Raw genomic sequence first — 17199 nt, forward strand, 5'->3', positions numbered from 1 at the left:
CTCTAGCTATAATATAATACAACCTGACAGTTTTCACAAATTCTTGACCATCCTTAAAATAATATTCTATTTTCTATTCTATGTGTTTTTATCTCCATTTGTAAAATTAGGTTTGGGAAGTTGCCATCGTATTGATCATCATCATTCTTTTTACGATGCTTGGCTTGCCTTATGTTTTGGCAGCCTGGTAATCTAAAGAGTTTTTAAAATATTTGTGTGCAAAAGAACGAGGTTAAACGTTTGCTACATTGTTATATGGCATGCTGTCTCCACTTGGATCACTTTTGCTCCATCATACCCAGAGGAGTGCGAGTTTTGTTTCCTCCCTTTCATCTATCATTGTGATGTCTCATTACTGTCACCATTTGTTAGACAGCAGTAAATTGGCAATATGTTGTGAAAGCTGCAGCAACACTTACTCTAAAATTCCATGATAAATTGGCAAGCTGGTAGGTATAATGTGAGCCAAAGGATTCAGCTGTCTGGATCCTAGTTGCAGGTTGCTGCCTGTGCAATTATCGCCATGGGTGGTCATAGGACAGGTGCTCTGTATTACTATTATCATGTTGCATTTTCAAAGCTTCAACACTTTACACCAAGTTACACACAAAGATTGCAGGTATTGACCAAAACAACATGCAAAGAGGCCTATGCTGTTGAAGCCTGTAATCTAAAGAAATAATGGGAACCAAAAGTAGATACTGTGGGTATTATTATTACCTGGTGACATACTGATGACATAAAAAAATGCACAGAATTGTATTTACTATTATCTAATGGAAGAAACCAGTGGATAGTCTATGATGAAGTATGGAAAGACATAGCACCAGAAAGAACCCCAAAGAGAATCTGTCAACTTCCAGTTAAACCGTAACTGTCATTTCAGGGCCATTTTTCTGAAAACATTAAATATCAACAGTACAAGCGATTTTAAGAAACTCTGTAATAGGTTTTATGTACTAAAAGAGTTTCCTTCTGTACTGAAAAAGCAATCTCCCAGCCTCCCCCCTCACATCAGATGAAGCAGGATTTCTGTCTCCATTATGTGGCTATTGAGAGGGGAGGGGCTGTTAGGAGTGACTGAGCACGGAGGATTTCTGCACAGCACAACACCCTGCAATCTTCTCTCAGTAAGTTCATAGATAAGCACTGACCTTTCTGACACCTGAATTTAGCGTTTTAGGTGCCCAGAGAGTCTACAAACAGCTGACCTTCATGTCACCTCTTCCTGCTCCCTCATCTCCCTCGGCCCCTCCCCTCTTCATAGGCTTACAATGGAGAGAGCAGAACCCGTCTTCACTGGCTTCTCTGTAATGAAGACGTGTTTGCCTGATAATGCACAGATAAGAAGTCGGGGGGGGGAGGCTGGGAGATTGCTTCTTGAGTACACAAGGAGGCTTTTTTGGCTTATGAAACCTATTACAGAGTTTCTTAAAATCGCTTATACTACTGATTTCTGCAATTAAAAAAAAACATGACAGTTACGCTTTAAAGTCTATCTCCAGCAAGATCCTTTCTATGGTCTTATCATCTAGACCAGTATGTCTCAAAGCCAGCTACCCCTATTCATATGTACGGAACATTCCTCCAACTAATTTAATTTGAATAACAGATTGTACATATGACCTCTTTCGGTAGGCCACATATCAGACCTCCAAAATACAGATATAGACCCCAGGCCAGATCGTCCGTTATACATACCCTTGTCCAGTTCTGTTTATACATTGCAGAACAGAAACCCCGGATACCAGTCCCCCTCTAAATACAGACTCCCAAAATTACTCACAACTGGTGAATGTGACCACTGAGGCCAGTGATTGGCTGTTGTGTTCAAGTGCTCAGAGTACAGTGACATCACCAGGTCTCTTCTTCCAGGGACTTTTGAGCAGTGGCAGCACTAGTCTGGCAGCAATTGGAGGGGTGAGGTTGTTATTTTTTTATTATTATAATTTTTTATTTTCCCTCCCAATCCCTATACTTTTTTACAAGCATAGAAAAAACGGTTTAATCTGCTCTTTTGTTTCTAGTCATGAGATGATTTTTATAAAGCTGCAGGATAACAAGCATTGTACTGTAGTTAGAATTTTACCCTCACTACAATAATGGAAAGGAAGAACTCTATGGGTCCCCTTACACCTTTTTTGTATGAAAATAAACACACAAATTTTCTACTAATGTTGATTAGTTTTTGTTGATCTGCCCCAGTATTTCCTTGGCCATTTTATCTAGATTTAAACTGACAAATAAAGTTCAAAAGAGGAACTAGCCTAACTTCCGCTCAATATGGAAAAGCATTTCAGGGCAGATCCCTCAGCAAAGATTGTAGCTGGAGAATTACAGTGCAGTACAGAATAATGTCTCTTATTAAAAGATGTTCTTCACACGTTACAATTATAGGCTAAAGTAGTCTTAAAACCAAGGTTCCTGCCTATAGAAAGTCGACTGCAATACTGTTATATGCTATGACGCATAGAGATAAGTGCATGTCTCTTATAGCTGAGGTAAAAGCACCACTGCTTGGCTAGGACTGACACATTTAGTTACTATAATGAAAAGTAATCACATATGCAACCACTGACTATTGGTCTGTTCTCTGTTCTCTGTTTTCAGACACTGCTTTTATTTGCCACTAAGAATGGTCTGCTTATTTTCACTGCCCCATCCCCTTATGATTGAAAGCGATTGCATATGGGGTTTCACGAGTGACTGTTTCCCTTTATAGTTTAATCTTTGTTTATGAAAGTTTTCAAAACAAAAGTATATAAACAATACACACCATATATAATGCCATATACATCAAAGAGAGGAAAGAACCAAAACACATGTCTTGCAGTGAGGTATTAGAAATCTCTAAAACGTTATTTCTCTGTGCATCAAGACAATGTCTAATCCCTTTACTACCCCTAATACCAACATACAAGTTATCAATACTAAACAGAAAAGAATCACAAATAAAACAGGTGGTTGTGATACTAATAATTTAGACCATGAGTACCATACTGTATATTATGAAGTTTAATGGGGTCAGCTTAGGAGGGCTTCACCATCAATGATGGGCAATAGCAGTTGCTCAGGTTTTTTGGTCAGTGACAGGAGCTAATACTTACTTCTGAGCAGTCCGATTGGCAAGCTTCTCATAGAGTCTGCCTCAGTTAAATTCTATGAGAAGAGGACTAATAACACTGATCTATGCTATGCAATGGGATAGCATTGAATAGTGTAGGCATTCTAGTAATTGCAATAGTCCCCTAGGTGGACTAAACCCCTTAACCCCTTAAGGACAGAGCCAATTTCGATTTTTGCGGTTCGTTTTTTTCCCTCCTTGTGCTTAAAAGGCCATAGCACTTGCATTTCTTCACCTAGATACCCACATGAGCCCTTATTTTTTGCGTCACTAATTGTACTTTGCAATGAATGGCTGAATTTTTGCATAAAGTACAGTGGAAAACCAGAAAAAAAATAAATGTGTGGTTAAATTGAAAAAAAAAACGCATTTTGTTTATTTGGGGGGTATTTGTTTTTACGCCATTCGCCCTGGGGGGTTATATATGTTCCTCAAGTTGTTACAATTAAAACGATATATAACATGTATAACTTTTCTTTTATCTGATGGCCTGTAAAAAATTCAAACCATTGTTAACAAATATATGTTCCTTAAAAGCGCTCCATTCCCAGGCTTATAACGCTTTTATCCTTCAGTCTATGGGGCTGTGGGAGGTGTCATTTTTTGCGCCATGATGTGTTCTTTCTATCGGTACCTTGATTGTGCATATGCGACTTTTTGATCGATTTTTATTACAATTTTTCTGGATTTGATGCGACCAAAAATGCGCAATTTTGCACTTTGGGATTTTTTTGCGCTTACGCCGTTTACCGTGCGAGATCAGGAATGTGATTAATTAATAGTTCGGGCGATTACGCACTCAGCGATAACCTGGGAAATGGGGGGTGATTCAGACTTTTATTGGGGGAGGGGGCTTTTTACTAACAACAACACAATTTTTTTTTACACTTATACTAGAAGCCCCCTGGGGGACTTCTAGTATATACACTCTGATCTCTCATTGAGATCTTTGCTGTATACTTTTACAGCAAAGATCAATGAGATCGGCACTCGTTTGCTTTCGGCTGCTGCAGCCAAAAACAGGCGAGTGCCGAGCCGGGGTCAGCGCCACCAGGGAACGGCTGCATATGGTAATTGGATGCAGCTGTCAACTTTGACAGCTGCATCCGATTACCTTATTAGCAAGCACGGCGATCGGACCGTGCCCGCTAATAGCCGCGGTCCCGGGCTACGCGCGGCACCCGGGATCACGGCGGTTCAGAGCGGGGTCGCCGCGCGGCCCCATTCTGAACTCCCTTAACGACAACAGGGCGTAAATATACGCCCTTTGTTGTTAAGGGGTTAATGGGGTATTCCACTTAAACATAACTTTTGATATGTTACTGCCCATGGTGAGACTAACAATTTCTTCCATACTTGTTATTATCTTTTCGGTCTCCTTCCCCCAGTTCTGAGCTGCTGCTTTCTGCTGAAAACACAAAAATCTGTGGTTGAGCTTTTCTCTCTCTCTTCCCCTCCTCCCCCCTCCCTTCTGAGACAGTTAATGTAAACAATCCCCTAGCTTTATCTGCAACACTGTAGCTTCTTTGTAATGCTGGGAGGATTAATCACAGAAAGTTCATTAGCAGCTTGACCTCAGAATGAAGCTACAATGTTGCAGATAAAGCCAGTAAGGGACTTGTTTACAACAGCTGTCTCTTAAGGGCAGGGGGAGGAGGAGACAGAGAGAAAAGCTGAAGTATGAAATTAATAACATAATAACAAGTATAGAATGAATTGTTATTCTCACTATGGGCAGCAACCAATCAAAAGTTATGTTTGAGTGGAATACCCCCATTATGGACCCATGACATACTCGTACACAGAGGAGTCACGGCATGACCCCGCTCTGTACTGCCCTGTGCCGCTATAAGCCGTGTCCATCAACACCCCAACCCCCCTCCCCTCCCCCGCCCCACCAATAAACATAATCACCAGGGCAAAATCCCCCAATCTGTCTAAGCCTGGTTAGGGAAATACAGGTTAGCCACAGTAATTATTTTACCCTTCCAGCACACTTTTTAGTAAAAAGGAACCTACCCTCGGTGTCAATGAAGAAATCCAATACTTTATAACATAGATAATTTTGGATGGCAGTAGAGACACCCTTTGCCTTGGATCCCAGGTTGTAGCTGTGGAACAAGGAAGTGTGGTACTGATCCTGAATTTGAGGTATAGAACCCATTTTAAAATGAATTTACCGCAGAAGAAGAATTTGAATCCCTGTTTATGCATCTAAAAATACAGGATTATGTTTATGTGGATATTTAAGACTCTGTGGATTTAAAAAGCAAAAAAATCACAGCAGACAAAAACTAGAGATACAAATAAAAAATATGGGTTTAGATAACAAAAAATAAACAAACAACACACAACCCCTTACAACTATAACTGAAATACAAAACAGAAGGTCGGCAGCACTATCCAATGTGTATCCAATACACGCCAGTCCATAAAGATTTCTTGGAAATAAAGCAAACATGCTGTACTCACCATCCATTTCTAGTTCACCATCCATTTCTCCATATCAAAGATACATGGCCATATTGTGGACATACATGGGCCAGGCGCCAGTTAGGTAACAGTAACAGCCTGTCTCACTCTGTTTCGCTTCAAAGGACCCCCCTACTTTCTTTACATCATGACATTATATACACTTCAATGGTAAATGATAGCGTTCTGAATATGTGAATACAAATAATGCATAAAACCAAGATAAAACCAAAAACCTCATAGAAGGAAGCTATGATCCACGCTTTCAATTAGCTGTCCTGGACCTTCTGCTTCAGTGCACATTATTCATTTACTTTATTACATCACTTCTTAGCCATTGTTTATCTGTCTGCTTTTTTTATTTAAACTTATAACAACAACTTCTGCGGTAAAACGGCAGATAGTACTCCTATCATGATAGATAGTTTCCCTTTAGGTTTTGTTTAGGCCACTCTGAAATACACATTGGGTGATTTATGAAAACTGGTGTCTCAGACACTGATCTCAATCTCCCACCTTCACTCTGCAAAGATGTTTACTACAACCTAAATAGTATGCAACGCCCCCACCCAAACAGTGGGAAGCAGAACACAAACCCTGCTTGTTACACTTTTTGTGGGGTCTTTGTTTGGCGCAGGCATAATAAATCTGGGCTGGTGTTTAAAGGGAACCTGTCACCGGGGACGCGGGCACAGAGCCTGCCCGACCCCCCGGTGCAGCCCCCGGATACTTACACTTTTTGGCGAGTCCCGCTCTTGGAGCTGGTCCTGGGACGAAGATATCAGCATCCGAATCATGCGCGCGCTGTATGCAAATTACCTGAGATGAGTTCGATGCCCATAGAGAATGACTGGAGCCGTCATTCTCTATGGGCATCGGACTCATCTCTGCAGCGCGCAGCTTCGGGCGCTGGTATTTTCGTCCCGGGACCGGCTCCAGGTGCGGGACTCGCCAGAAAGGGTAAGTATCCGGGGGCTGCACCGGGGGGTCGGACAGGCTCTGTGCCCACGTCCGCGGTGACAGGTTCCCTTTAAGTATAAAATTACCATTGAAAACCAATAATCCGCCAAATTTGAGAATTTTGTTTTCATGTGCCAGTACTAAAGAGGGTCCCAGATGAAATGCTTCTGCTTATAAATAAAACTGTCTGAGACATGTAGTATACATACACTAGTATTTTGTATTTAGTTTTTTACACATATACTGTAGGAAGTAGTTCTTTGATGGGTCCCAGACAGATTTAACAATAGAAATACAGTGGTGCCTTGGATTACGAGCATAATTCATTCTGGGGCTGTGCTTGTAATCCAAATCCACGCTTAAACCAAAGCAAATTTTCCCATAAGAAATCATAGAAATACAGACAATTGCTTCCACACCGCAAAAATAATGATTTTATATTCTGATGTAAAACAAATGAAACAAACATTTAAAAACAGCAGAATATGTAATATTATAAGTTACTGTACAGTAATGGAGAGGATGGGAAACACAAGGACTGACCGAGATTGCAGGGAGCATGAAGAAATGAGCAGGACAGATGTGGGCACATACATGCAGCACTCTCTGTCCGGGGAGAGAGGGGTTACAGCTATGAAGAGATTACCTCCACAGTCCTGTCCCCTGATGTAAGCCCCAGCCTGAAGTGGATCTGCTATGATTTGGAAGGTGAGGGAGACTTCCTGGGTCAGAGTACAGTGCTGTAGACCCCGCTATGCAGACCATGCCCCTCCTCCACTCACCCTCCCACCCAGTACAGTGAGCTCTTAAACCAAAACGCTCTTAAACCAAGTTACTCTTAAACCAAGGTACCACTGTACATCTGTATTTATCAGCTTAGTCTGCAGATTCACTCTTCTTTACAAGGAAGAGTTAGGGTACAAACCCACTTGCCGGATCTGCAGCGAGTCTCCTTGCTGCATTTTTGCAGCGAGACTCGCTGCAGATCCCAGCCCTATACTTTCATTAGCAGAGAAACTCGCAGCAGCGATGTAAATCCCTGCTGCGATTTTGTCTGCAGCCCTCCGCGTTAACCCCCTAGCCGCCGGAAATTATACATTACCGAGTCCCTGTTCTTGCTTGCTTCGGGGCTCCCGGTGTCTTCAAGGCCCGCCCAGCCAATTAGTTCGCTGCGGCGGGGCAGCGCACTGATTGGCCGGGCAGAACGTGCCGGGAGCCGCCGAAGCAAGCAGGAGCGGGGACCTGGTAATGTATATCCTGCCCGCCCCCCCTGCAGCCCCGATCGCCCCTGGCCGCATGATCGCCCCCCCCCCGCACCCCCCCGGCCGCATGATCGCCCCCAGCCGCATGATCGTCCCCCGCACCCCCCGGCCGTACGATAGCCCCCCGCAGCCCCGATCGCCCCCGGCCGCACGATCGCCCCCCGCAGCCCGTGCGGCCGGGGGCTGCGGGGGGGCGATCGTGCGGCCGGGGGGTGCGGGGGGCGATCATGCGGCCGGGGGCTGGGGGCGATCGGGGCTGCGGAGGGCTGTCGTACGGCCGGGGGGTGCGGGGGGCGATCATGCGGCCGGGGGCGATCGGGGCTGCGGGGGGCTATCGTACGGCTGGGGGGTGCGATCCTGCGGCTGGGGGCTGGGGGCGATCGGGGCTGCGGGGGGCTATCGTACGGCCGGGGGGTGCGGGTGGCGATCATGCGGCCAGGGGCGATCGGGGCTGCAGGGGGGGCGGGCAGGTCCCCGCTCCTGCTTGCTTCGGCGGCTCCCGGCACGTTCTGCCCGGCCAATCAGTGCGCTGCCCCGCCGCAGCGCACTGATTGGCCAGGCGGGCCGTGAAGTCACCGGGAGCCCCGAAGCAAGCAGGAACGGGGACCCGGTAATGTATAATGTCCGGCGGCTAGGGGGCTAATGGGGAGGGCTGCAGACAAAATCGAGTTTCTCTGCTAATGAAAGTATAGGGCTGGGATCTGCATCCCTGCTGCGAGTTTCTCTGCTAATGAAAGTATAGGGCTGGGATCTGCAGCGAGTCTCGCTGCAAAAACGCAGCAAGGAGACTCGCTGCAGATCCGGCAAGTGGGTTTGTACCCTGTTCTTGCTTGCTTCGGGCTCCCGGTGTCTTCACGGCCCGCCCAGCCAACCCCTGGCCGCATGATCGCCCCCCCGCACCCCCCGGACGCATGATGGCCCCCCCCCGGACCCCGGACGCATGATCGCCCCCAGCCCCCGGCCGCATTATCGCCCCCCGCACCCCCCGGCCGTACGATAGCCCCCCGCAGCCCCGATCGCCCCCGGCCGCACGATCGCCCCCCGCAGCCCCCGGCCGCACGGGCTGCGGGGGGCGATCATGCGGCCGGGGGCTGGGGGCGATCGGGGCTGCGGGGGGCTATTGTAGGGCCGGGGGGTGCGGGGGCGATCATGCGGCCGGGGGGCGATCATGCGGCCGGGGGCGATCGGGGCTGCGGGGGGCTATCGTACGGCTGGGGGGTGCGGGGGGCGATCATGCGGCCAGGGGCGATCGGGGCTGCAGGGGGGGCGGGCAGGATATACATTACCAGGTCCCCGCTCCTGCTTGCTTCGGCGGCTCCCGGCACGTTCTGCCCGGCCAATCAGTGTGCTGCCCCGCCGCAGCGCACTGATTGGCCAGACGGGCCGTGAAGACACCGGGAGCCCCGAAGCAAGCAGGAACGGGGACCCGGTAATGTATAATGTCCGGCGGCTAGGGGGTTAATGGGGAAGGCTGCAGACAAAATCGCAGCAGGGATGTTTCTCTGCTCATGAAAGTATAGGGCTGGGATCTGCAGCGAGTCTCGCTGCAAAAACGCAGCAAGGAGACTCGCTGCAGATCCGGCAAGTGGGTTTGTACCCTTAAGGACCTATTACACAAAGCAATTATCGTCCGTTACAGCTGATAATTGTCTAGTGTAATAAAAGATCAGCCGACATGCACAATGTTGAAAAATAAACGATCAGGATAACAGCGATCTGCTGCCATCACTCGAGGTAACGGGAGCGGCGGCAGCAGACCGCTGTTTTTTTTTTTTTTTGGCAGCACGGTGGTTTAGTGGTTAGCACAGTAGCCTTGCAGCTCTGGTGTCCCGGGTACAAATCCCACCAAGGCCAATATCTGCAAAGAGTTTGTATGTTCTCTCCGTGTTTGCGTGGGTTTCCTCCGGGTATTCCGGTTTCCTCCCACACCCAAAAACATACAGATAGGTGAAGCGCTGCGGAATCTGTGTGTGCTATACAAATAAAAACATTATTATTATGCTATCTTCTATGGGCTGCCTGGACAATCTAGCAATCATCCAGGCAGCCCTCCCCACCCCGTGCGCAGCTCCCAACGCCCCCCCCTGCGGGGAATGAAGAACAAGCAAGCGCTGACCTGCCTGGTTGGCGCTCGTTTGCTCCTCTGAATCGCCCCGTGTAATAGGGGCTTTACCCATCTGTTGACAGCTGACTTGGGATTCTTGCCCCTTATCAGTACAGAGCAGGGTACTGGTTGGCGACAGAAAGTATCTTGAGGACATTTTACATGGGCCAATCATCAGGTAAATAAGCAATCCTAGGAATGCTCATTGGCTACAATTGGCCTTTCTGAAGGGGCCAGCTATCAACCAACATATTATAAAACCCTCTTTGGCTGATTAGATGTGTTGTGCAGCCTATTTAATGCATCTTTGTCAGCCATGTATCATCATGTGTTGTTGTGCTATGTAAAGGCACAGCAAACAAGTGCCAATCACAGAGATCAGTGGTAATATGCTGCAGCCCATTGCCCCAAGTCAGTCTTTAGATTCAGATTGTGTGTTTTCTTTCTTCTAGAGGAGAACCCATTTGAATATTCTTTTTCTTTTGGATAGCTCATTAGTCTATTTTGACCCGAAACCCCCTTTAAGGACAAGGACAATTTAAACCTTAAGAGCTACAAATTTCCCTCTTTGCATTCCATAAAATTTTATTTTGTTTTATGACAGCAGTATGAGGCTTTGTTTTTGTGAGGCAAGCTATAAATCATGGAGGTACTACTTTCCCATTTTACCATTTAACTGTTCTGATTGTGACAATATCAAATATGTGCAATATTGAATGTTTTGGGACTTCTATTTAAGTATTTATAGCAAATGTCCCATTGGTACACTGTATCGTTATATTATTTGGGAACTATTTGGTACTCCATTCAGAAGCGGGGCAATAACAAATCCACAATCCACTGAGGCTTTGATAAAATTTGCATTGGAAGTTTTGTTGGGAGGCCTATTCGCAGATTCCATCAAAATACTGGACAAAATAGCACAACACGCTGCACCATTTTATCCAGTAAAATACTATACACTGTAATGGAAACCCTATTCAAGCCAATAGGGTCTGACAGGCACTGTCAGTGTACCTGCGTAACATATCTAAGGTTGTTAGAATTTGCTCCTATGACAGGAGGGCCGGAGCGGAGCCGCAGGCTTACGTGCAGGCCCGCATGACTGGGTTTGTAGGCGGTCTTGCATGTAAGCTGTCTGGGGGAGGAGTTAATTAGGCGGGTAAGCGCGGACGGGAAGTCATTCAGTGCCAAACCCGCGAGCTGTCCCACCCTCCCTCCCTAATAGTGGCAGATTTTTTGGGGTCTTGGCTCAGGGGGTGGGGATGTTGGTGAAAAGGGGGGGGGCCACAGTGGATTGTTGGTGGTGATGTTGGGGGTTTAGATTGTCATTGCAGCCGTGGCGGGGGAGGTCCTTTTGGTTGGAAGTCAAATTGTTGGGGGGACGGGGGATCATAGTAGGGTATAACCCTCCTCCTCAATAGTCCTGATCATTTACTGGAGGTCTGGCGCAAAATGTTTTGGGCTCTCACTGGCGGTGTAGCACTAGAGAGCAACGGGTGGCATGGTAGCCACGGTGGGATGGTGTCTCCGAGTTAGGCTGGGCAACTGGAGGCAATAGCAAGAAGAAAATTACTATTGATAGTGAAGTGGGCGTCAGATCTTTCTGTAGCTACAAGGACCTCCTCTAGGGTTGTTGTAAGTAACTGAGAATTTTAAGATGGTTGATGTTTAATTGTCTAATTTTTGTTGTTTGTCAATAAATATTGGCTGCTGTGGCCACAATTTTTCCAAACAGCGACTTTGTGTTTCATTTAAAGGGGGGGGGGGTTTAAGTACCTGGTGGGGTGGGAGGCGAGTCATTGGTTTTGGTGTAGTGGGGTACGGGTGGACCGTGCTCTACAATACCAAAGTCATGAAAAGAACAGAACAAAATGGTGCAGTGAAATGGATGCAGTTATTAGACAAGTTAGAGGCAGTCCATACTCCAAGAGATGGAAGTTTTATCGCAGCTGCCATGTGTAAGCAATCCATCATTTTATGCACAATTCTCCTTTTATCTATGTACTAATAATAATGGATCGGATCATCTCCAACTACAAAACTACAGTTTCAAATCTTCATTCTGTGATAAATTTTTATGGCTTTATTATGTAGCCAATAAATAAGTCTTCAAGAAAGCAGCTACCGACAAAACATTGCAAGTCATTCTTTTCTCTCTACCTCCTGCTCTACTAAAATTAAATGCTTTTTGGCTGTGAAATCTGAATGTTTCTTGCCAGACATCATACTGTTCCTTGACACTTCATTTCACATGAGGGTTCAGCAATTGCTGCTGTTTGAAAATGAAATTATCTTTTGTCCTCCTCGATCTTGTTTTCACCAGTTTTCTTTCAGTTTTGAGAAATACTTAGAACAATGCTGCTCATACGGTACATGCTCATTAGTCACTCCGGCTGTCACTTGTGATCCCGGCTGCCTTCCCTTTGTCTTCACCTCTACCTGTCATATCGGAGTGTCTCATTTTTCTGTCTAGTTGTGTTTTTTTCATGTAAAACTTCCCCTTAACCAAATATTTGCTGCAAAGAGCATTCTGCTGGCAATAGTCTAGCACTGTGAAATGCGCTTTACTTAATCACTTAATTGCTTTATGTCATATGACCCAGGACTAATGCTCCCTCTAAGCTGAGCAATCTGTCGAATAAACAGTTAAAAGGTTAATCAGGACTTTTGGCTGAAGATTTCATCTACAATCTGATGCTTTTTCTCCAGCAAGTACACTGTTTAACCTTTATGTATTTGTATAATCAAAAGTTAACTTCAAAACATCAAAAGAACTCAGCAAGTTATGGTTCTTGTACATTGCTGTGATATGGCTGCCATTGATGTGTCCTTTACTGTCCCTCTATATATTGCAAATTTCACAGAGATTGCAGCTATTGTAATCTGCAAGTATGAAGAGTTTCTCCACATATGTATGCACAGTCCTTCAGTGCATATAGGATATATGGCTTCATATTAAAGGACTGTATAGACTGTAAAGCACAGAGCTTTGCTGTGTACATGACCCTTAAAGGGGTTGGCCACTTGGTAGTAAAATTGCTTAGTGTACAGTATTAGTAAGTGTACTCACTGTATATACTGACAGCAGTTCCCTGTTAAAATCAAACTCCCCTCATCCAGGATGTGCTGCCCTGCTCTGTCTTGTTTCTGTCCATAAAATGGCTGACATGGAGGAGCATGTGACCATGCTCCCCCCCCCCCCCAGTGTCCACCATAGGCATATACAGGCTCAGTGGTGGACACTGGGGGGCAGGGCATGGTCACATGCTCCTCCATGTCAGCCATCTCATGGACAGACTCACCACAGTGCAGGACAGCACAGTCGGGAGCAGGGGAATCTGATTTTAGCTCTATGAGTACACTTACTAATAATATACACTGAGCAATTTTAATATAAAGTGGCCAACCCCTTTATTCAATATAAGGATTTTTATGAATTCCCAGATTTACATAATTTTTCATTGATTCAGATGGGTCAACAATCCCCATAAGTAAGTTAAAACTATATAAGTCCCTGTGAAGTCCTATGATGGCACTATAATGTCCTGAATTTTTGTCAGAATCTGCAAGTGAAGTCAGTTTTTTGCAAATGATACAAAATGATTGAAATACTGATGACAAGTTGACCTCAGTTTAAATTATTTATTCAATATATCTCCTATTAGGATTAAAACGATGACACTCTCCACAACAGGAGCGCCAAAAGATGATCATGAACAATATTTTCATCTGTCATTATCAATAGATGGATGTGTTCTGGCAGACTGTGGGAACATAGCCCGGGCACAGTTAGAGGATCATGGGCCCTGGTGCAAAAGTTCAACTTGGGCCCCCCATTGAACTTCACCATAGCTATTTAAAATTTTGAGCTGAATTGCTACAAATTGGTAGTATACCTTAAAAATGCAAATACCAGATCTATAAAATAAAGAGTGAACACAGTACGTCTATGTTCCCACAATGTAAAAACGAGAGAGAGAGAGAGAGAGAGAGAGGGGGGGGGGAGTCTTTTTGAATGCAGATAATGGCATATTTGCCTAATAAACCCAATTACAAAGTTTCTTAAAATCACCTGGACTATTGATTTCTGTAACAACAAAAAAAGACAGTGACACTTTAAATGTAACATATTTCAAACTAACAACATTTCTTAAAATGTATAGTTTGATAGATATAGGCTCACTAATCCCATGTGCTGCTTTGTTTAAAAACCTGTTGCCCTTGGTCTGCCAGGCCTCCACTTTCTGGGGTCACCCATGCTCAGTTCAATCCCAGTCACCTGATCTGTCCTATTAGTACTGGCAGTTGGTTTCCACTTAACATGCAAAGGGGATTTTGGGAAAGTGTCTGCAGGGTCACAGTTAAGAGAGGAAACTAAGAATTTATCAGATGCATAGAGAAAAAATGGTGCTTTACTAAAAAAAGCATATTTGTTTTCCTTTACATATATGTATGTGGTGCACATCTGATTATAGCTGCTTTGCCTCTTGACAGACACCCCCCTTTTCAGGTAGTCATGAAACAGACCAAATGCAGTCACATTTACTTGTTTACTAAAGTTTAATAAGACATTAGTTAAGATAGAAAGCCCTTTAAGCTGGCCATACATTTTGAACAACTGTTCTACAGCCAACAGTTATCTCTCCCAACTTATCCATACACAGCTTTGCATTGCTGGATATTTAGGTTTTGTCTATGGAGAAAGAAGGTAGCCACAGCCAGACTGGCTTATCCCTCTAAGAATAAAAGGGTTGGACAGTAAAAGTCTAACATGATTCACCATTCTCTTAAACAACATTATCTGTCGGTAGAGACAGCACCCTAAAGAGTCCCCACAACCTCCTCTCTTTAACAATTACAAACAATCGCCCCCCTCCTGACACCCCTTCCCCATACATATACAGAAATCTGCATGGCATCAACACTCAACAACTCATCGACTCCCTACAATCCTCACTGTCCCCAATCTCATCCCTCACCTGTCCAAACACGGCCACACAACACTACCACAACTCCCTGAAAACTATCCTAGACTCTGTAGCTCCCCCTACTCTCCTCACACCCGCCACAGATGCCAGCAGCCCTAGCACACCCTGGAAACTCTCTTTCTTCAGCGGTGCTCTAGGACGGCTGAACGTCTGTGGAGAAACTCTAGAACCACAGCAGATTTCCTTCATTACAAATTCACCCTCAAATCTGATTCCTCTGCCCTTCACCTCGCCAAACAATCTTATTTCACCTCCCTCATCTCTTCTTATATTCAACCTCTCCCTCTCCTCTGGGATCTTTCCCTCCTCATTCAAGTACTCAGTAATTACCCCGCTACTGAAAAAACATCTCTAGACCCATCCTGTGCAGCCAACCATTGACCTGTCTCTAATCTCCCCTTCATCTCTAAACTCCTGGAACGTCTCGTTTACTCTTGCCTAACCCGCTATCTCTCTGATAACTCTCTTCTTGACCCTCTACAGTCTGGCTTCTGATCCTTCACTCCACTTAAACTGCTCTTACCAAGGTGTCAAACGACCTCCTGAAGGCCAAGTCACAAGGAAACTACTCCTTGCTGATTCTCCTGGATCTTTCAGCAGCATTTGACACTGTGGACCACCAGCTCCTCCTCTTCATGCTCAGCTCTCTTGGTCTTAAGGACTCTGTTCTCTCCTGGTTTTCTTCCTACCTCTCTGACCGCTCCTTCAGTGTATCCTCGGGCTCTACTTCTTCTCCCTTACCTCTCTCTGTTGGGGTTCCCCAGGGATCAGACTCTGACTGTCCCCCTGGTCTACTCCCGTCTTGACTACTGTAACTCCCTACTAATCTGTCTTCCTTTCTCTAAGCTCTTCCCTCTCCAGTCTATCCTGAACGCAGCAGCCAGGCTCATCTTCCTCTCCAGCCGTTATACTGATGTCTCCCCCCTGTGCCAGTCACTGCACTGGTTACCGATTAAATACAGAACACAGTTCAAACTCCTCACCCTCACCCATAACTCTGCCCCTCCATACATCTCATCCCTCATCGCCACCTACCATCCTTCCTTACACTAACCTCTTCTATAATCAGAACCTCTCACTCCTGCCTCCAAGACTTCTCTCGTGCTGCACCAGTTCTCTGGAACTCTCAACCCAAAGAGCTCAGACTAATTTCCAACACCCCCAGTTTCAAGTGTGAACTGACGACCTATCTCTTCAGGTGCGCTTATAACATTTCCTTATCTTATCTCCCTCTGCTATCCCTTCTACATCCTTTCTATAACCTCTTTGGTGCCATCTACACTGTACTTGCTACCTGAGCTTAGAAAATGGTGTGTGACTGGCTCGCCCAATCACCTATAGGCACTTTGAGACCCTATGTACAAAGACTGGATCATTAACAAATAAAGCACTTGTTGCCTCTTGTGTCACCCTAGTCATCCTAGTCTGTACGCTCTCGAGAGCAGGTCTCTAATTCTGTATTTTAATATTTTAATTTATTCATTGTAAAATTTAATATAAATATAACCTGTAATCTATTTATATATTTAAATGAGTGCTGTGGAATCTGTTGGCACTATACAAATAAATATTATTCTTATTCTTATTATTAATATTATTATGAGAAGCAGAAAACTCCGCTGACCAGCTGCTGATTGGCAGCTATCTAACCATGCTGTGTATAGGCAGTTAACTGTCAATCAGCAGCTGGAGGGCGGGGAGAGGGGTGCAGCACAAATTCCATTCTCTGCATATAAGGAGAAAGGCTAAACAGAATGATGTAAGGAATACACCGATCTGTTTTTGTCACCAGAATATGCTGCCCTTTTTTAAGGTGGCATAAACTTAGTGACAGATTCCCTTTAAGGCTCTGTGTATGCTGTTGTTATGGCAAATTCATTTTACAGGCGCTTTTACAATTATGAATGATCACTATGATCTCCTATGATCCATTTTCCCTTATTGTTATATCCATTTTCCACTATGATCTGCCTCTCGCTCCACAGTGTGCACTGACAGGGTTTTCTGCGGCCGCTATTCACTGAATAGCGGCCGCAGAAAACTGACATGTCAGTTTTCTACAGCGCCGTGAGAGATCCCGGCTGGAGTGTATACTATGTGTATATGCTCCGGCCGGGATCCCATAGAAGGCAAGGTAACGTATATTTTCGTACAAAGTATGGCCGTTGATGTCAATTGTAACAACGGCCATACTTCTACGAAAATATACGTTGTGTGAACATAGCCTTAGGCTACGTTCCCACTATGTACAGATGAGCGCAAACAGTGGCTGTTGTTGTAAAACCA

At 45.2% G+C, this 17199-nt stretch overlaps 1 protein-coding gene across 2 annotated transcripts in view; it reads left to right on the plus strand.

Moving 5' to 3' along the window:
- The window catches only part of LOC138768583 (synaptotagmin-1-like), a 180311-nt gene that overhangs the window by 146382 nt on the left and 16730 nt on the right, over positions 1 to 17199 (plus strand). The window lies entirely within an intron of this gene.

Source organism: Dendropsophus ebraccatus, chromosome 12 (assembly GCF_027789765.1).
Source record: "Dendropsophus ebraccatus isolate aDenEbr1 chromosome 12, aDenEbr1.pat, whole genome shotgun sequence".
NCBI lineage: Eukaryota > Metazoa > Chordata > Amphibia > Anura > Hylidae > Dendropsophus > Dendropsophus ebraccatus.